The sequence below is a fragment of the Herpailurus yagouaroundi genome, unplaced genomic scaffold (assembly GCF_014898765.1).
Source record: "Herpailurus yagouaroundi ecotype Mexico unplaced genomic scaffold, PumYag 29, whole genome shotgun sequence".
NCBI lineage: Eukaryota > Metazoa > Chordata > Mammalia > Carnivora > Felidae > Herpailurus > Herpailurus yagouaroundi.
Genome location: NW_024412377.1, coordinates 60,982,447 through 61,004,185, shown reverse-complemented (window position 1 = coordinate 61,004,185; position 21,739 = coordinate 60,982,447). Strand labels below are relative to the sequence as shown.

General features: G+C 48.1%; 1 protein-coding gene across 4 annotated transcripts in view; it reads right to left on the bottom strand.

Annotated features, from left to right (window-relative positions):
• KCNIP1 (potassium voltage-gated channel interacting protein 1) overlaps positions 1 to 21,739 on the bottom strand; it is a 346,247-nt gene that overhangs the window by 75,596 nt on the left and 248,912 nt on the right. The window lies entirely within an intron of this gene.

Sequence of the window (21,739 nt, the reverse complement as noted above, 5' to 3'; positions counted from 1 at the left end):
ACACTTAACTGACTGCGCCACCCAGGCGCCCCGAGAAGCAGATATTTAAAAGTAAAGAATAAGTAATGTCCAGGAAGGAGAGACATAAAAGGGAAAAAGTCAGTGGGAGGGAGACAGAAGATTATAGATGGCAAGGCTTCTAAGACTGCTGTAACATCGACTGGATGGCACTTGTAAGGAGATGGACGAGGTGAGGACAGAATGGAGTTGCTCCATGGGGAGACAGGATTGGCCTGGGGTCAGAGCTAAGCATTAGATATTCATGCTGGAATAAGCAGTGAGGGAGGCGCCTGGGTGGCTCAGTCGGCTAAGCATCCGACTTCAGCTCAGGTCATGATCTCGCAGTTCGTGGGTTCAAGCCCTGCGTCGGGCTCTGTGCTGACAGCTCAGAGCCTGGAGCCTGTTTCAGATTCTGTCTCCCTCTCTCTGACCCTCCCCCATTCATGCTCTGTCTCTCTCTTTCTCAAAAATAAATAAACGTTAAAAAAAAATTAAAAAAAAATAATGCAGTGGGCTTCTTACCTGGGCCCAAGCCTATGTGTAGTTGGAGAAGGAAAAACTCATATGGACACATTTTGAAAGTTCTAGAACTCTCTTTCCTTCCCTGGATCCAATCCAAACTTGGCTTTGATTTACATCCCTCTGCTGAAGGGTACTTACTACCTATCAAGGTGACTTGTCTTATCCCTGGAGACCCTGACTGTTACAAAGTTCATCTTCTGGCCTCTAGAGGTGTTTTACTGACCCAGCTTTCCCCAATTGTCCCCACAAGAGCCAAGAAGAGCCCAAGCCCTTCTGCCCTCCAGATGTATTACAAGAGATCAAGTCCCACCCGCCCTTTCTCCTGGGCCTAAAATTCCCCTGATCGTAGATGCCTTTGGATTCACAAGTTCCATTTTAAAATGTGCTCCTTGTACCAGTCATTCATACCTTAGTGGGAAATATGATTGTCATTCCATCTGTAATTTCAGATCTACATTAAAAAAATTTTTTTAAGGTTTATTTATTTTTGAGAGACAGAGCATGACCATGGGAGGGGCAGAGAAACAGGGAGACATCCAAAGCAGGCTCCAGGCTCTGAGCTGTCAGCACAGGGCCCGACGCAGGGCTCAAACCCACAAAACGTGAGATCATGACCTGAGCCAAAGTCAGATGCTCAACTGACTGAGCCACCCAGGCACCCCTCAGATCTACAGTCTTCATCAGTTATATGCTTTGCAACTATTTTCTCTCACCCTGTGGCTTGTTTTTTCTTTTTCTTAAGAATAATTTTTTTTTAATGTTTATGTATTTTTGATGGGAGTCGGGGCAGAGAGAGGGAGACACAGAATCCGAAGCAGGCTCCAGGCTCTGAGCGCTCAGCACAGAGCTTGATGCGGGGCTCGAACCCACGAACCGCGAGATCATGACCTGAGCTGAAGTTGGATGCTTAACCTACTGAGCCAACCAGGCACCCCTGCCTATTCCTTTTCTTAACAATGTCTCTTGGAACAGAAGTTATAAACTGTAATGAAATCCAATTTGCTAATAGAATGATGCTAAAATGTAAAATGGTACAACTACTTTGGAAAATCCTATGCTGGCAATTTCTTAAAAAGTTACCCATTCACCTATCATATGATCCAATAATTCTAGTCCTAGGTATTTACTCAAGAAAAATGAAAGCTTATGTCCATATAAAGACTTGTACATGGGTGCACCTGGGTGGCTCAGTCAGTTAAGCGCCTGGATCTTGGTTTTGGCTCAGGTCATGATCTCACAGTTTGTGAGTTCAAGTCCCACTGTTGGGCTCTGGGCTAAGTGTGGAGCCTGCTTGGGATTCTCTCTCTCTCCTTCTTTCTGCCTCTCCTCCACTTGCATTGTCTCTGTCTCTCTTTAAGTAAATAAATAAACTTAAAAAAATATTAAAGACTTGTACATGAATACCATAGTAGCTTCATTTGTAATAGCCCCAAACTGGAAACAACCTAATTGTCCATCAACAGGTGGATGGATGAACAAACTGTGGCATATCCATACAATGGAATACTATGATACTACTTAGCAATACAAAGGAATGAAGGAACAAATGTATACAACAATATGAATGGATCTCAGAATAATCATGTTGGGTGAAAGCAGCCAGATAAGAAAGAATACATACTGTACGATTCAAAAATGTAACTAGTGACAGGAAGTGGATCAGTGTTTGCCTTGAGGTGGGGGATGGCAGGATGGGCACGATGGAAGGGGGGGATTAAAAGGGCATTGGGGAAATTTTGGGGCATGATGGCTAAATTCATATCTTGATTGTGGTGGTTTCATAAGTGTCGCCATATATCAAAAACTAATAACATTTTATCCCTTGAATGTGTATAATTTCTTGTGTTTCAACTATATATCAATATATGTTTTTTTAAAAATAGATTTGAACCTTTACATGAAAGTATTTCCAATTTATAACCCTTGGCAATGCTTCTTACAATTCCCTTTTCTTTCCTCTCTGATTTTCTTCCTTCTTTCAAATGCTTGGGACTCTCACTCTGTAAAGCAGAAAGCTCTCCAGGGCATGAATCCTCTGTGACTCTTCTGACTCTTTCCCTTACTCACCCCTAGCTCCTCTTAATATGATCACTTGTGCCTCTCTGGCTTTTCCAGTATTCTTTCCTTCCATGGGTCCCTTCCCTGAATCTTCATGACAAAGGCAGGACAAAGGATTGCCTCACCTTCCTCCCATTTCCCTGGTTTCATTACACAAGCCCAGGTACCTGCCCAGTTAGGACAGGATTGTGCTGGAATGGAGGCATTGGGTGGAAAACAGGGCAGGGCTCCTACAAACCTAAAAAGTACCTTTGTGTGAATTAGAAAATGATGCTCCCTCTGGGTGGATGAATTAAAAACATGCCCCCTACTGAGTAGGGCCAGACTTGTAGGCACCGGGTTTGGGGAACAGATGGCACCACTGTGTGAAGTAAAAGGTGCCCCCTTTCTCTGGATAGACATTGCCCTATACCAGGGCACATGGCTTAGGGAGCAGAGCAAAGCTGGATTTCAGATGCCACTCACCCTCTCAAGACCTTTTGTTTGGTGCACCCTCTAAGCAACAGACCATGGCAGCCCTGGAAGAGAAGAGACTTTGCTAGCTGGCAAAGCCAAATATACTCAACAGGAGGGAAGTTGAGGATACCACTTGATAATAAATCTTGTCCCTGCATGTATTTGTATTTGTATTTTCCATAAAATGAATGTATTCACTCAACTCTTAAGGAACATTTAAGTGGTATCCAGCTTTTTCTGTTGTAAATGGTCCAGCAACAAGCAGAATCACAGGTGTCTTGAGGAACTTGTTCAAGAGTTTCTCTAGGGTGAATACTTCATTGTGGCAACTAGCAGTTGTGAAAATGTACCTCTCTGTGTCGTAGTCTACACTTTTCTGACTACTAATGACGTTTAGCAACTTTGCATAAATTGTGGGCCTTTGAATAATTTCTCTTCCTTGAAATTCCTTTTTACATCTTTTGCCCATTTTTTTATGTTGGGATGTTTGTCTTTTCAACGTAGTTCATAGGCCATGTTTATAGGAAACTAGTCTTCTGTTGATTTTATGTGCGGGGAATATTTTCTCCCCTGCCATGGTTTGTCCTTTTACCCTCTTTTTAAAAGTGTCTTGGTGCCCAGGGATTTTAATTTTAATGAGGTCAATGTACTCATCTTTTCCTTTTTGGTTGATACTTTTCGTATCCCATTGAAGAAATTCTTCTCTAATCCGAGGCCATAAATGTATTTTCCTGTATTGTCTTCTGAAAGTATTATCATTTTTCTTTTCACATTTAGGTATTTAATCCCCCTGGAATTGACTTTTACGTGGGGTGGGAAGGAGGAGTTCGATTTCATTTTTTTCCATCATAGATGACCACTAGTCCCAGCACAGTCAAGTCCATCACCCCCTCCACTGCTCAGCAGGCCACCCCTGCCACACGCAAGCATCTCCACTCGTGAGAGTCTTCTGAGCTCTCCACCGGTCGACTTGCTTACTCTTGCACAGCCGCACCGTCCTCACTGCTCCTGCTTTATCCTGAGTCTTAGGAGTAGGTTCAATCGGTCCTCCCATCTTGTTCCTCTCCTTCAAAAGTGTCCACATTCTTGGTCATTTGCATTTCCATAAACATTTAAGGAGCAGCTCTTAAAGTTCCCCAAATGTTGGAATTTGACCAGAAATGAATCACATTCGTAGTTCATTTTGGGACAAATGGACATCTTTACCATGCTGGGTTTTCCAATCCAGGACCACGGCATACTATCTCCATCTATATAGGTCTTCTTTGATGCCTTCAATCAAGGTTTGGAAATTCCTCCACAAATGTCTTGCACCACTTTGGTGAGATTATTCCTACATATTTTATATGTTTAATATTATTTTAAGTGGTACATTAAAACCTTGGATTGCTAGTAACTTGTTCTGCCAGTGTTCCACAAGATGAGCAAAGATTTCTAATAAATTTTAACTTGATAAATGAGCGACGTCTTGCAATATGAATAGTAGATGATGCTGAATGTCACATGATCACAACAGAGCCAATGGTTCTTGAAATTCACTTTGATATAAAAGTGCTTTGAAGTACAAGCATGTTCCCAGAATGAATTATGCTCACAAACCAAGGTTTTACTGTATATTAAAAATTGTTTTCTATCTTTTTGTTTCTGGTGTTTGGTTTTTCATTGATTTTTATCCAGAAACCTACTGAATATTGAAATTCTATTAACGTATCTTAGATTATTTGAATTTACACAAACATATCTTCCATAACCAAGTTTTTTTTTTTTAATGCTAACCCATTATATTTATTTTTTTTCACTTTCCTGTGCTAGCTTGGATTTCTAAAACCATGCTTTAAAGGGAGTGATGTCAATGTCCCCAAACCTGAAGGGAATACTTTCAATAATTCTTCCCTAAGTGTGATGTTTGCTGTAGGCTCGTTGTAGATATCCTTTATCAGGCTAAAGAATTTCTTTCTATTCCTGGTTTGCTATGTTTAAAAATATAATAGATGGATGGCAGATTTTATCAAATGCTTTCACTTCATCTGTTGATGAGAATATGATTTTTGTCCTTTGTTAATGTAAATATCTTGAAGTGAATTTCTAATATTAAACCAATCCTGCGTTTCTGAGACTCAACTTTTTTATGTTGCTGGATTCAGTTTGCTAGTATTTTGTTGAAGATTTCAAAAAATTCTGTATCTCTACATGAGTGATATGAGCTTTCAACTTTCCTCTCTCTGTCAGGATTTGATGTTAGGGTTATATTAGGTTCATAATGAGTTGGGGAGTGTTCCTTCTTAAAATTTTCCTTGAATATTCATTACAGTCTACTGGTAAAAGTGTCTGGACCTGAAGTTTTTTGTTGAGAAAAGGTGTGTTTCAACTGATAATATCTTTAAATTTTCAGTTTCTTTTTAAAAAAAAATTTTTTTTAACGTTTATTTATTTTTGAGACAGAGAGAGACAGAGCATGAAAGGGGGAGGGTCAGAGAGAGGGAGACACAGAATCCGAAGCAGGCTCCAGGCTCTGAGCTGTCAGCACAGAGCCCAACGCAGGGCTTGAACTCACGGACTGCGAGATCATGACCTGAGCTGAAGTCGGCTGCTCAACCGACTGAGCCATCCAGGCACCCCAAATTTTCATTTTCGATAAGGTTTCAATTTCTTCTTTATTCAGTTTTGGCAAGTGTTTATTTAAAAAAATTTTTTAACTTTTTTTAACATAAATTTTTTTAAGGTTTATTCATTTTTGAGCATGAGTGGGAGGGGCAGAGGAAGAGGGAGACACAGAATCTGAAGCAGGCTCCAGGCTCTGAGCTGTCAGCACAGAGCCTGATGCGGGGCTTGAACCCACGAACTGCTAGATCAAGACCTGAGCCGAAGTTGAAGACTTAATGGACTGAGCCACCCAGGCGCCTCTGGCAAGTGTTTATTTTTATAAAAAATTTTGTATTTTCTACTGGTTTTCTAATTTATTTCAAGGATGTTGTTCACAATATCCTCTTAAATCTTTGAAGGTCTTCAACATCTGCAGATAATACTTCTTTCTCTTTCCTGATATTTATTTATGTCTTCTCTGTTTTTCTTGATAAATCTTGACAAACAAGTTTATTATTTACAAAAATTTAATTTTTGCTCTTATCTTTATTAGTTCCTTTTATCTACTTTCTTTAGATTTATTCTGTTCTTTTTCCAATATGTCAGGTTGCATACTTCATTCATTAATTTTCAGCCTTCATTTCTTGTACAAGCATTTAAGTCTTCCAGGCCAAGCTGCACCGGGCTTGCAGACTGTCCTGAGGCCTAAGGGGTGCCCTGCCTCATCTCTGGGCCCCTGATTCACCACGCTCACTGCAGCAGAGGCTTCGGCTGAACTGCTGGTGACCTGACCAGGGTGGCAATGGAGGCCGTAGAGTCAGCTGGACCTCGGATTCTAGCTGGCACCCTCACTGAGGGACCCAAGTCTTTCGAGGCCCCTCCACTCTCAGTCACCTTGAATTCTTCTCCACCTCTCTTGTTCCCAACTGCTGTTGGGACACCCATCATTTCCCCCTGGGCATTTACTCTGGGACCTGCCTGGGTGCTGGGGATGTGGACACAAATCAGAAACGGGTTTTGGGGAGACAGGCAGGCAATCATGCTCAATCATCACTCAGCTCAGTCCCTCCTCCCCATATCCCTGAACTGACCCAATAGTCTTGACTCTGCCTCTGGCCCCTCTGTTCTGCTGCGCTCACCTAGAGAAGTCAAGCTGATGCTCACAGATGTCAACATATTCAATCCCTGTTCAAAAGTTTACTGTGGTTTGATGGCTGACTACCACGGGCACTTGTCTGGCCACTCCATGACGGCAAGGACCTTGTCCCTTGTGGACAACATTAAATCAGAGTCTGGCATTGGGTAGGTATGTGGTAAATACTTGTAGAAAGAATGGGAGAAAGGTGCCATTTAAGGTCCTTCATAATCTGGCCTCACTTTACTCTTCTTAAGACTTTTTACCTGCCCTGCACCCAGACTTCTCCATGGGGACAGAGAGACAACAACTCTGCTCTGGGTTAGCCCTGCCAGGCAGAGGTCAGCGCCGATGAGAAGGGTAATGCTCAGAGAAGTTCAGCAATCCATCCAGTGAGGGCTGGTGAGTAAAAGCCTGAACACGCATAACTCTCTTGTAGGCATCACCTCGCTTTATCCCCAGAACACCTCTGAGAGGGGCCGCTAATGTCCCATTCCAGATGAAGGCATTAGGTCCAGGTGGCTGAAGGCCTGGCCCACAGCCTCCCAGCTGGCTGGGATCTGAGCCCAAAATCTGACTGTAATTCCTCTGCCTCCTACCTGACCACCTTTTCCTACTACGGGGTGGGAGGTGAAAAAGCCACAAAAGCCACACAAGCCACACAAGCCACACACGGGAGATAGTTAAATAGGCAGGGCCCCTGTCCTAGAAAGAACGGGATCTCAGGGAAAACTCACCGTGGCCATGAATAGTGTGTTTTGTTCTTAATCGGGGGAAAGCGAGTCCCACTTCCTGGGCATCAGTTACACATCAGACCCCGGGGATATAGTGATGGCACACCATGGTCCCGACTTTAGGAGTCTCTGAGTCCAGGGGAGTGACGGTGTCAGACCAGACAACTCCCCCCCCCCAAGCAGCAGAGCCACCGGGACCCAGCACATGGCAGAGCAGTGAGGAAATGCCAAGTCAGAAGACTTGGGATTGGAACTTCCTATAGCTGTTGTAACAAATGACCACCATCTTGACAGCTTAAAAAAACACAAATTATTCTCTTATGGTTCTGGAGCCAGAAGTCTGAAATCAGTTTTCCTGGGTTGAAGTCCTGGCTCCCTGGAGAGAACTGGTTTCCTTGCCACTTCTAGCTGCTAGCTTCCTTGGCTGTGACCCCATCCTGGCCCCGTGCCAACCTCTGTTCCCGTGGTCATGTCTCCCTCTCTCTCTTCCTTCTGCCTTCCTCTTCCAAGGACACTTGTGACTGGACCCACCCAGTTAACCCAATACCCTCTCCCCAGCTCAAGATCCTGAACTTAATGACACCGGCAAGGTCCCTTTTGTCGTATCAGGGAACATCCACAGCTTTCATTCTGGGCATCATTATTCAGCCCACCAAGCTTAGATCATTCGCTTTTTAGCTGGTTGGTCCTGGGTAGGTCACTTGGTCTCTCAGAGACTCAGTTTCCCCCCATATCAGTGCGGATGATAATTCCAACTGCAAGGAGGTTGTGGGTTTATAGTTTAAGTGGAATGATGTGAGCAAGTCACATTGCATTTCATGGGGTGCTGATTTTAATCGCTGCGCTAGAATGCCCTTTGCTCAGATCTGCCTGCAGCCCGTGGCCCTGCCCTGGCTAGGTTTGATGCAGACACGGGAAAACAAGTTCTAAAACAAAATAGGGGAGGGGGGACTTGAAGTACGTTCCCTTTGGAATTTCCCCTCATCCAACCTTTACACCTGGCCGTGGGGCAGGGGAGCACTGTGGGGCCCGACGCTTCACTTTGATGGCCATACGTGGAAAGCAGGATTGGAGGCTGCTGTCCCATGTTTATTCAGTGTGTGAGGACCCTCTAATGACAGGGTGCACACTGGGAGAGGGGCAAGTGGAGCATTCCATCTGCTTCCAGAAGCTTTGAAGGTCTGTGACTCCAGAGATGAGTGTCAAGTTCCTGGCACTGTGTGCACACAGTCGGTGCTCAATACATGCAGGCTCCCTCTCCTTTGTGTTTTAGGTGCCCCACAGTCCTTGAGGGCATCTCTGGGCTCTTAACACCCTTTCTCTTTGGTCTAGAAAGCCATGAGGGGTGGCAAAGGCGTTAGCTAGGGCTCCCCTGAAGCACTGCTGCCTCCTGACCGGTGGTCCAGGGCAGTGGCTGAGCTGCCTGGTGCTCGGTTCCAACCTGCTTCCGCAGGAGAGAGGCTTCAGACACCCCCAGGCCACGGCAATAAATGCTGGCAGCTAATCTGGGAATCTTGCCCCTTTACCCTTCTCAGGGGCATTTGCAGTCTCCGGGGTGGGGGAAGGGGTGAAGACTCTGCCAGAGGGAGGACAGTCTGGGAGGGACTCTTCAGGCACAGGGGAAGGTGGAGACATCTGGGGCATTGGGGGCTGTGGAACTCAGTGGCATGCCCTAAGGACCTGGGAGTCGCCTCTTATATGGGCGCCCTTGCCTGATATGATGGGGACAAATAATCATTCATCCCCACTTTCCAGACAGGAGAGGTTCGGGCAGGTTGGAGTGGGGGGCGGGGTGGCAGACGTGGCTTGGAGGAGGAGGGTCTGTGCATCGGGTGGGGACTGGGACCTGCAAGAGGTGACACTTGGGTGCCTTCTCTCTGCCTCTCACAGTGTTTTGTCCCCCCGGCCTCCATTAAGAGCTTTCCATCTTGGTCCTAACAATCACCAGACCCACGGATCACCTTACAATTATTTTAAAAGAGACCTTTAAAGTGTTTAAAAATGAACTACCCTTATGCTCACAGGGCTTTTGTGGGCATCAGACCAGAGAATGTATGAGAGCCCTGAGGCATCGCCTCCCCCCCCACCAACCCCGGCCTCTGGTAGAATATGTTGGGCACTTCAGTTACCTCCTCCCTCCCTCTCTGCAGGACCCCGGGCTTCTGAGCCCTTTCTCCAAAGGCCTCATTTATGCCAGAAGGATTCTGTGCTGGGGAGAATGGAATGGTTGATGAGCAGCAACATTTCATCAATTTGATTTTGGGAAAACAAAACCAATTGGAAGGCTAAAACATCCCCAAGAAATGATGTTGCTTTGGGGGCCCAAGACCAGGCTGCAGCCCAGGGGAGCAGGACTCCCCCACCCCAGCCACAGGAGGATCCAGGGTCTGGGATGAGGGGGTACGGGCATGGGGTATGTCCTGGGGAGAGACCCGTGGATGTCCCCGATCTCAGGGACATTTCACTTGTCAGAGAGGGCAGCCTCGTGCCAAACCCTGCATTTCCTGCCTCAGACTCACTTTCTTAAAGCTGGGGGTATGAAGGCAGTTCTCTGTCCCTTCATCCCATATTCCCATGGATACAGGGTCCGGGAGCAGCCGCCCCAAAGCACCTCAGGAAAAATCATTTGCAAGCCCTTTAGCACCTATTCTTAAAGCACCCTGGGGACAGTAATTTGTATATCCCTGCCATATCCTATTCCCTTAAACTCCAGAGGAAAATAATTTGCATAGCACTTGGGGGAGAATGTCCTGAACGTCTTTCCAGGCGAGAGAATGTCCTGTCCAGATGACCCTGTCCACAATAGGGTCCTGAAACCACAGAGAAGGTAAAGAGGGTCAGGAGGAAGAGTAGCTCCCAGCTCCTGGGGCTACACACACAGACACATGCTCCCTGTGCTGCCCTCACAGGTGCCTCCATGAGCCATTGACGTTTAGGTGCCATAAATCAATTGTCGCTTCAGAAACCTGGCCCTATGGAGACCTTACAATCCAACCTTCTCACACACACACAGGTTACTGGAGTATAGAACTCTTTCCCATGGGCTAGAACCTTGATGTGAGGTGATGGGTGAGAGACAGTGATGGGAAGAGACATAGAACCGGGGGTGGGTGACATGTCTCGTGGGATGCCGTGAGTTTGGAAAAATGGCCGAGGCTGCATGCCACCAAGGACGAGGGTCTTCTGGAGCATCCACGCGGGACTGACGAGATCCCAGAGAGCTCCCTGCACCCCTCCGTTCCATGCCAGTAGATCTCAGCCGTTTGAAGCTGCCAGAGGAAGCTCTTCAGAGCCGATGTCTTAGGTCACAGGGAGATGCCCCCCTTGAAGCAAGCAGCCCAGTGCAAGCCGCATGCACAGACAACTGGGCCAGATCCTGGCCCGACGGTACCTGAAAGCCACCGTCACCTCTGTCACCCCCAATCAAGGCTAAGCAGTCAAGGCTGAGGGCCCTCAGTGGGACCCCGAAGTCTGGCATCCTCTTTTCCAGACCCAGAGACGTCTCCCTTGGGACAGGAGAGGTCTGCACACTGAAGGCTACCCCAGCTGAGAACTGAGATGCAATGAATCAATCAATCATGTCTTACTGTGGCCGCTTTTGCTCCCAAACTGCCAACTGTGTCATCACAACGCCCTCCCGGCCGCTCGAGCCTGACTTACCTGTAAGAAAGAACACAGATGGGGATGACAGACACCTTCCCTGGGGACCGGCATGGCCTCCAGGACTGGGCAACTGCAGCCCCTTGCACCAAAGGAGAGCTGGCTCTGAAAGGGCCACCCTAGCAGGGCAGAGCCATTGGGGTAACCCGCACTCTTCTCTTGATATCTTGACCTTGACCAAGTCAACAGCTTGAGAGAAATGTGACCACACATAGAGGTGGGGGCTGGAAAGAGGCTCTTCCCCAGAATCCAGCGTGATGGGGAGGCTGTGATGAACACGACTGCACTTCTGGAGGCAATCAGGGATTTGCCTTCTGGGCTGAGAGGTGAGTAATGCCTCTGGGTGTATCTTTTCCTCGGGGAAATGAACAATAGGGCCAAGAGATACTCTTTTTATTTCACAACCAGAGTCTTTGTGGTTCACTGAATGCTTTACCCTCTTCACAACTGCAAGCCAAAAGGAATCTGCTACTGTGGGGTGGAGTTCAGATTCTCCTTTAAAGATGACACTCCCCCTGCCTGTTTCCTGTGTGTCCAAAGGAAGCAAAGAGTCCCTTCTGTTCATCCCATGTCAAGCTACCTTTTTATTGTGTTTTCCTTGTAGGATATTCCCAAGCTCCATAGTTCTCCAGACCATGAGGTGTGTTGGGGTCTCAGGCAATGGCAAGATAGGGCTGAGAGTTATAAATACCAAGTCTTCTCCTCAAATATATATAAACATGACTAACACACATGAGGAAATTTTAGTAAACATGGTTTATCCCCTCAGGTTATGCTCCATTTCTGATTGAGTTGATATCCTTGGTGTGTATGTGGAGTAAAGAACACTCTTTTATTGTCAAAAGCTTGAAGTGCTAAACACTTTCACTATCAACTTTCCCTTAACAAGATTAATTTTAACCCAGCTTTGAATACTGACCTCAAGTTTGGGAGCACCACCATCCAGGGGCACATAGCACAAACAATAAGGTAAATGTTCACCTGAAATTCAAGACGGCAGCTCTGGGCTCAAGTTCACCTAGATTTAATTGACTTTTTCACAGCCTGCTAATGGTTTTCTAGCACCAGGTTGGGTTAGACAGGTTTCTGCCCTTCATGCTTCCTCATGGTGTTGATATGCTGATGCAGATCGTGACCCTCTAGAGCCCACCACTTTCTGGCCAGTGGGTCACTGTCTTTGTCTCAGGAGATGGGAACAATATCTAATCTGGCCTCACATCAGCCACTCACAAGTCACCCTTTGAACCTCCCTGGTCCTCATTTCCACAGTGAATTCATCACCAAGTTCTGTTGGTTCTACTCTCTAAAGCTCTCCGGAATCCACTGCCACCATATTAGACCAGGCCACCACCATCTATGGAACCAATGGCGAGTGCTCAAGCAGCCATCTTGGAGCACGAAGGAGCAGCCATAGACTGGTCTTGGCAGAACAGGTAGATAGAAGGAGCCTGAATTCCTCAGGATTCCTTGAAGCTGCCATATCAGCTCTGTACCAACCATCTCTTGCCATCTTTTATGTGTGAGAGAAATAAGCCTCTTCATGGTCTAACACAATGCTATTTGGGAGTTTGATCACACGCAGATGAACCCCATCCAACTGAATCACTGAGGGAGAGAGACGGGAATCTGACCTGTGAACATATGTACACCAGGTGGAACCAGCATGACTCTCAAATTAGAAAGGCTTGGGGGTGGGGAGAGAGGAAGAGAGGAAGGTTCCACAGGTGACAGCAGACCAAGGCACACGTGAAGGAAGTTATCACTGCAATCACAGGCGGTTGTGCAGTTACACGAGTGTGGGCACTATGTGCCCACCTGTGTTAAACTCAGCCACGCCTCACAGCGCACAATCCTGAGTCTGGCTCCGTTACGATTTCCACTTTACAGAATATAAAAGTGAGTTTAGGGTGGCGGAGTAATAAAGACCACACAGTTAGTGTTGGAGGCAGAATTCAAGCCCGGGAAGTCTGGCTCCAGGGCCTAGCCCCCAACCACCGACTTCCAGAGGTGTGTTTGCTTTCCTGAACTATCCAACCGATAGGTGTTTTGTATGGGATATTTTTGTGTTGTTGAACTACAAACTGAACTGTCCGTCTGGAAGGAAACTATAAGGTACTTTAGAGGGCTTTCAGTTTATTATTATTATTATTAATCAGTTGTGGTAGGAGCAGCTGGAGAGGATTTGGTCAAGCAAAATCTCATGTGGCACCTCGTGAAGAAATAAAAGGTAGCCTGCTGCAGGTGAAGCAGGGTGTTTGGCCCTACAGAAACCTTGCTTACCCTCCAATTCTGTCTCTCTTCCTCCCCCAACGCGGATACACCAGGGCTCTCCTCCCTGCAGCCTGGCTCTGGGCCTTCCCCAGGATGCTGCTGCCCTCTGCTGGGCACATCTGGGATTGGCGGACCTCTAGCTCCAGACGCAGGTGAGAGGGTCCTCCTGAGGTTTCCTCTGGGGCCACTGCTCCCGCTGCCCTGTCGCTGTTGTGTGGGGGATGGCCACACGACCTGTCAGGAGCTGAAGGAAGAGACTGCTTTATATGTACCTGGCCGCCCGCAGGAACTACCCACAGGGTTGCTCTGGGCGCCCGAACCAGGATGCAAGGGAAGAGGACTCAGTTGGCCTGGAGTGAGTTAGGGGTCAGGAGGAGCAGAGGAGGAAGGTCTGCTGGAGGAGCTGGGGCAACCTCCCTATGGCCTTTAAGTGACAGGCCTGCCTCCAGAATATAATTGTCACTTTCCTTTTCAGGAAGGGCCATTCAGAGTGGTGAGATGGTATGCATTCCACAGCTGCCGAGATCTTAGGCTAAGGGCTTTGTCTGCATTCCAGTCTCAGACACTAGGTGTGCAACCTCCGCAAGGTACTGCCTCTCCTCCGGGCCCTCTGTTCCCATTGGGAACCGGGGGTGCTGCAGGCCACGGAGAGGCGATGGCACAGGCACCCGTGAGCTGGTGCAGGAGCGTGCGAGCACAGGCCTGGCATGGGGGAAAGAGCAAAGCCGTGGAGCAAATGTGATTTCTGTCCAAAACACACTTAGCAGATGGCCACAGGGCAGACAGCTGTGAATGAGGCTACGAGCAAGGGCCAGGGTAACAGGTGGTGCTGTCCTGTGAAATGCCGGCTCTACACCTGGGAGCATCTGGGCCCTGCTGCTGTCACCTCAATTCTGGCCTACAGTCTACATCTTGGAGATCTCTGAACACTTCCTCCACTGCCAGGAGCCACTCTCCTTCATCCTTTGAACACCTCTCCCTTCCCGCTTTGAGCTGAACGGAGAGGGTAGAGAACAGACAAATCTTTCTTCTGGGGTCCCTGCACCACTTTATTCGACATTCATTTATTCAGCAAATATGTGCTGAACACCTTTTCTGGGCCCACCACCGTTCCAATCAGCGGTGAACAAAACAGACAATCAACCTTTCCTCATTTAAGGGAGATAGGAAATCAACATGTAAACAAGTATGATATATAGTATGATAAATGAAAATACCAGGGAGAAATAGAGAACCAGGGCAGGGGAGGGGGTGTTGTTATCTGAAATAGGGGATCAGGGAAGTCTCCCTAAAGGGACCTTTAGGGAAAGAGCACTCCAGGCAGAGGGCACGGCATGAACAAAGGCCCTGAGATAGAAATGTGGGCGCCATGTTTATGGAACAGCAAGGCTGCTCCTTGTGGCTGGAGCAGAGTGAGTGGTGGGTGGAGGGAGGGGGTAGAGGAGCTGGGGTGGGTGGGGGAGGGAGGTTAGGATCTCGTAGAGCCTTTACTTTGGGTGGGTTGGAAAGCACTGGAGGGGTTCTGAGCAGAAAAGACGTCTGGTCTGACATTTTGTAGACTATCCCTTTGTCTACTGGCTGCAAGATGGACTGTACACAACAGTAAGGGACAATGGCAGCAGTGGGGAGGCCAGTGATGAGGCTCCTGCAAGAATCCAGACCAGAGAGGTGGGGGTGGTAGTTTCCCAACGAGAAGCCCTGCCAGACATTTAGGGTCTGAGAAGAGGAGAATAGGGGTAGGAGAGGGAGGGCTGGGCCAGTGGTTCCTGGCTAGTAGGTCTCTGAGGGTGCTGGGGAGTATCTGGAAAGGACAGATGAATCCATATTCTCACTAAGTACACATATGCAGAATACGCCTGAGATACATGTATATACCCTTATTCTAATATACGTAGATGTTGTTGTCATAAAAAGAAAGCTAATTTTTAAATGTTGCTGATTTACCGTATGCTTTGAAGGTATTCATGTTTTCATTCAGTGGGTCCTACCCATTATTCTGTTGGTGGTACGCATGGATTGGAGGTGCTGGGGCACTGGGGTGTGAGGGCACCGCTCCCCTCGCCCCTTCCCCGCAGACACAGAAGTGGACTCTGGATTCAGACAGAGTTTGTGGGCCTGGCTCTGCCACTCACAAGTCGTGACCTCGGGCAGGTCATTGCACTTCACGTCTCTAAACCTCCGTTTATCCATTTGTGAAGTGAGACTTATGGGACCTACCTCATAGGGTGGCCAGTACTCTGGGTAAGGCACTCGGTATGCAGAAATCATTTACAGGGGGTGCTCACTTTCCGCCTTGCCTCATGCCCCTAAAAGCTGGAGGCTGTTCTTGTTTGAACCCTGGCTTTTACTGTGCGATCGTGGGGGACCTGTCCACCTTGTTGGCACGCCATTTCCTCCCCTATTAAACAGAGATAAACCCAGGATGGAAAATGCATGTTCAGATTGCTGGGATCAGGGAGTGTGACCGTGTCACATGGTTGAGCCATTGATGAGGTCTCTGCGTGCAGAAGGTGCTCAGTTGATATTCTCCTTCGGGATGAATCAAAGCCACTGGTGCAGAGGGGCAGGCCCGGGAGAGTTCCTCGGGCTCCAAGGCCTTGGGCCTCTCCACTCAGTCCCCCTGTGGTCACAGCTTGGGCCTGCGAGCAGCTGGCCTGTTTGCCTGCGGCCCCCAATGTCCCTGTGCATCCGTGCAGTCTCCCCAGGGAGACGAGCAGGCCCTCAGGGCTCGGGTCTCCTCACACACCTCTCTGGATGCTCACTGCCCAGTGAGCTCAGCTGGAAGCCAGCTCTGTGCCCTGCCTGAGAGTCCACACTTGGTCTCCACCGTGCCTGAATTCCAGACCCTCATTTCCAGCTGCTTTGTTCACATTTCCCTTTCGTGTCTAACGGAACCCTCAGACTTAATAAAACAGGACTCCTGAGATTTTCCCTCCAACGTGCCAGCCCTATGTCTTCCCGTGGCATTCAAGGGTGACTCCTCCCTGCTTCTTAGACATAACTCCTGGGACTTCCTCGATATTTGTCTACTGCACCCCCACCCAGTCCGTCGGTGTACCCTGCACACCCAGACGCTGGCTACTTCTCACCACCTCCACCTCCACCCCTGACCACCCACGGCCCAGGTACAGGCACCCTCCGCTCGGCAACTGCAGTGGCCTCTCGTCACTGGTCTCTGGGCCTCCCTCAGTCTGTTCTCACTGCAGCTCAGTGATCCATCTATAAGTTGAAGTCAGATCATTTTATAAATTCTGTAAATTAATGCCCAGATGTCTTCTTAAACCGCCCCCCCCCCCCAGAAGCTCCTGATTTCCCCTCAGAACTGATAAAAAGATCCTTGCAAAGAAACTTGCTTGGCTGGAGACAAAATTCCGAACGAGAGAGAAACTGGGCTTGCCCCGTGGAGCTTACAGTGGGGGGAATCAGAGGCAGGGGCGTAAACAGCCACATGCACAGATGGTTTCAGACTGCAATGGTTCTTTCTTTTTTTTTTTTTTTAATTTTTTTAACATTTATTTATTTTTGAGAGAGAAAAAGAGCATAAGCAAGGGAGGGGAAGAGAGAGAGGGGGACAGAGGATCTAAAGCAGGCTCTGCGCTGACAGCAGAGAGCCTGATGTGGGGCTTGAGCTCATGAACCATGAGATCGTGACCTGAGCTAAAGCTGGATACTTAACCAACTGAGCCACTGAGGCACCCCCAGACTGTGATGGTTCTATGAAGACCCTGCTGACTTGGGTGGGAGACTACCTTGTCCAGGGGTTCCGTGAAGCCTCTGAAGAGGTGATACGTAAGATGTCAAAGAGCTGAAAGGGACTCCTGAGACATCTATTTTCAGTCTTCCTGCCCCATTTATATATGGAGGAAAAAGAAGCCCAGAGAAGTAAAGTGACTTGCTCATGGCCACACAGCACAGTACTTACAGGACTGGACTTCCAAGCAGGCCTCCTGATAGCCTGGTCCATGGCTTATGATTGCTGGACTAGAGCTACAATTCCTAACAGTGATGTCTGGGAAGGCTATGAGATATTAAGCTTCTCTTAAAACATATATATATAAAGGGCACCTGGGTGGCTCAGTCGGTTACGCGTCCGACTTCGGCTCAGGTCATGATCTCACAGTTCATGAGTTCGAGCCCCACATCAGGCTCTGACAGCCCAGAGCCTGGAACCTGCTTCGGATTCTGTGTCTCCCTCTCTCTCTGCTCCTCTCCCCTGCTTGCACTCTGTCTCTCTGTCTCTCTCAACAATAAATAAACGTTAAAACAAAAACAAAAAAACCCCAAACATATATATAGATATTATATTTTAGTGTTAATTTATAGTTTATCTGTTATTATATTTATTCATATTAATTTTTAACATCTCTATATTATTTAAATAATATATATTATTTAATACAAATATATTTAACATAGCTCTATATTGTTTAAATAATATATGTTATATATTATGTAATACATATATATTTACATTGATGATATAAGATATATAAAATAAAAGGAGATCTATAATATGTAATGTAGGTTATATAAAATATATAATTATAACATGTGACATAACTGTACTATATAGTTGTAATGTATAATTATAACGTATTATGTAGAGAATATATGTAATATATAATATAATATATATCCTTTATTTTTCAATACAAAAGAATCACAAAATCAAAATAAGTTATATTTAACTATGAGGCCATATGACTCAATGCATCCGCACGCTTGATCTTAGCCAAAGGCCGAGAAGCGATGACTAACTCAATGCATCTGAATTAGTGATGCTGGACACCACCGATCACCCCTCCTTTCTGAAGCCCTTTCTCCTTGGCCCCCAGAGCATCACATCTGCCTGGTTTTCCTCGCATTTCCCTGGTGTTTCCATCCCAGTCTCCAAAGCTGATCCTTCCTCCTCTCCCAGTCTCTTACCCCTGCAGGGCCAGGGCTCCGGACTCAACCCTTTTTTCTTCTCCCTTGACACACACATCCCTTGGTGACATCCTCCAGTATCATGGTGTTTATGCACCAAAGACTCCAAAATTCTATCTCCTGCTAAGGTCTCTTTCCAGAACATCAGAGTCACATACCTAGTCACCTACTTCAGCGCTACTCGGAGTGGTCTGCAGTCTGGCAGCATTGGGCACCACTTGGGAACTTGTTAGAAATGCAGCATCTTGGGCCCTGGCTCAGACCTAGTGAACCAGCACCTCGGGTAGGGGAAGGCCAGGAGAGTGTCCAGCATCTGGCTAACAAACTCTCTAGAAGACCTGCCATTGTGAAGCTTGGGAAGCACCTCACTCCCTGACCTTTCCCCTTGGATGTCTAATAGGCGTCTCACACGTATCATGTCCAAACCTAAGCTCCTGAAATTTCCTCCCAGTGGGCTCCTCTACCAGCATTCTCCTCTGCCCTTTGCTCAGGCCAAAACCCTGTAGTCACCTTGGACTTCTGTCTCCGTCTCATGCCCACATTCAGTCTGTCAGCAAGCCCAGTGGCTCTGTATTCAAAATACATCCAGAGTCCCAGCCCCGTCCCCACCTTCACTGTTATTCCCCGGCTGGACCCACCATCACCTGCCAGTGCTCCCGCTTCTGCCTGGGACCGGACAACCCGGCACAGCAGCCAGAAGGACTCTATTGCAATGCAGTCAGATCTTGTCTCTCTTGTGGTTCAAACCCTGTGCTGGCTCCTTTTCTCATGCCGAGTAAAAGCCATAGCCCTTACGAAGACACTGTAGGTGACACACTTTTGTCCTCTTGTTACGTCCCTGGCTGCATTGCTCTGCTTTCCTCCCGGTTCCCCTCTGACCCTGGCACACTCCTGGCCCTGCACTGGCTGTTCATTCTGTCTGAAGAGCTCCCCTCCCAGACACCTGCACATTAGGCCCTGGCATCCTTCAGGTGGTACCCAAAGTCATTGTCAGTCAGACTCCCCCGATCACGACCTAGCTGAAATTTGAATTTGTTTCTTAATTTTTTTTTTTTTGCTCTTTATTTTATCCAACGCTAGCTGCCCTACCTATGTTTCTTATCCTGTTTGTTGCCTACATATTCAGTAGGGCATACACTTCCCTGGGCATCGCGCTCAGGGTACCCGCCTCCATCAATTACGCCTGGTTCCCGGTACCACTCAGCACAGACTCCCACTTAGCCTTGTATTGCTCACTTTGAACACCAGGTGGAGCCCCACACCGCTCCAAGCTTCCGGCTTCCTCTGCTCCCCTCTTGTAGGAGTCAGAGAAGCTGAGAAATCTGCCCAGGGAAGGCTGGTGGCCTGATCCCTCCCATTTCCCCCCACCTCCCAGCGACCTCCCCTTGAAAGAAGGATATGCTTTTTCTGACCTCACAGTGAGGATGGCTCCTCCTTGAGGTGGGAATTCACAACTCATCCCCATGGAGGCGGTAGAGGAATGGCCTCTTCCAGGTTCAGTCTAAGCTCAAGTCCTCCCACCCCGTCCCATAGCAGCCCACACCAAGGAACACTGAGGAGGGCCTGCTGGGTGCTAGCTGCTGTGCTCAGTGCTTTTCCCCAGCTGTCCTACGAATCCTTGCCGTAGCTCTGTTCCCATTTATAGACTTTTTGGATGTGGAAACTAAAGTTTAGAGAGGCCAGGTTGTTTGCCTGAGGTTACGCAGCTGGTAAGTGCCGTCCTGGGAGTCCAGCCTGGGCCCATTTGACTCGAAAGGTTCTTCCGCTGTGTCAAATGTGTTCCCCCCTCCCCCCAATTCACTGAGCAGAGAATGGCCTGGGGAAGAGGCAAATCTGGTCCATCCTTGGGTTATCACCGTTCAGAAATCATTTCACATTTCAAGAGAAATGACACTTGTTTGTGTGGCCACCTCCTTCCATTTACTCATTGCTCACATCCCTGATGATAAGGATGTGCCAGCTGAGCCCAGAGAGCCTACGGGCCCTGGCCAGAGGTGAGGCAGAAGAACTGTGTTCTTTCTCCTGACCTCCCTGCCTTTGGGGCCTGCACGGGAATGGGGGGGGGGGGGGCGCCCAGAGGGTTGAGAGGCAGAGCTCTCTGCAGCCTACACCAAGGGAGGTCAGGTGCAGAGAGCGATGGGTAGTTTGTCTGCAAAGCATTCTCCAAAGCCTTGCAAGGAAACACTAGGGGGTGGGCTGAAGCCTAGGAGGGACCTCTGGTGTCGGAAAGAGATACAGGATTGGAGGACAGAATCCTAATTACAGCAGAATTAATGATTCGGCCATCCAGGTGGCTTTGGTTGGACAGGGCCTGATTTCGGGGTTTTTCTAGTGTTTTCTGAGTCTCTTCCATGCACTGTCACTCTGGGGTATTTTCTTCCTGTAATCACTTTAAGCCTCCCTAGATGCAGGTGAGTCTGGGCTGGGAAATGGGCAGAAGGACAGAAGAAAAGGGACGAAGGGCCTCTGCTGCAGGGGAGGGCTCAGAACTGAGTGTGAAGGAGAGGCACACCCTGGAATGCGAGGTCGTGGGTGTGACCAGCTGGCCCACTGCTGCCACCGAGGTGGCTGCCATCATGGAGCTGTGTGCGTAGGCGCTGTGCAACACCGCCCTCTCCCTTGTTGGGACTTGAGCTATGGGCCGGCGGGCCTGACCCTGGCCCCCAACTGGTCAGTGGTGGCGCTGGGATACCTCCCGGTTCCGTGGCCTTGCTGGCTAACCGCAGGAGGTTAAAGCCTTTTCTTCTGCTCTTCATGAATCAGGAAAAATAAATAAATCAGGAGTCTGGGGACTGGAGGCTCCGTGCTAGGGAACACAGATCTCCTTCTGTGCAAGGAGATAATTCTGTGTTGTTGTTTTTTAAAAAATTCCATCTGGGAAAGTTCCTCTTTGGGTCTCCAGCTGCTTTTGAAAAGCCTTTGATATGGAGAATGGCAGAGACTAATCAAGGAGGCTCAGACTTGCCCTTGATTCCTGAAGCCCATGCCTGGGTCCTGGGGCCATGCTTGTAGACAGCAGCAACATGCTCCGTGTTTCCTGAGCACCTACTATGTACCAGGCACAGTGCTCATGCTCTCACAGACAATCTTTGCCTTCATCCTCACAGCTGCCCTGGGAGGTAGGAATCATTATGCCCCTTTCCTAGAGGAGGCAACTATGTGTCCAGTGAGCTACAGACAGGAGGTGCCTCTCCTGTACAAGGCAGTTCCACAGCCATCATCTCCCAGACTGCCCCTGTTCAAAGAAGAGGGAACAGAAACTGTGTGGCTTTCTTTTCTCAGGTTCCAGTTTCATTCATTTTGCAAATATGTTTGGGTGTGCATTTGGTGCCTCCCGTGGGTGTGACTGTGCTGGGGATACGGTGGGGCGGCGTGGGGTGGGGGAATGGAGGTG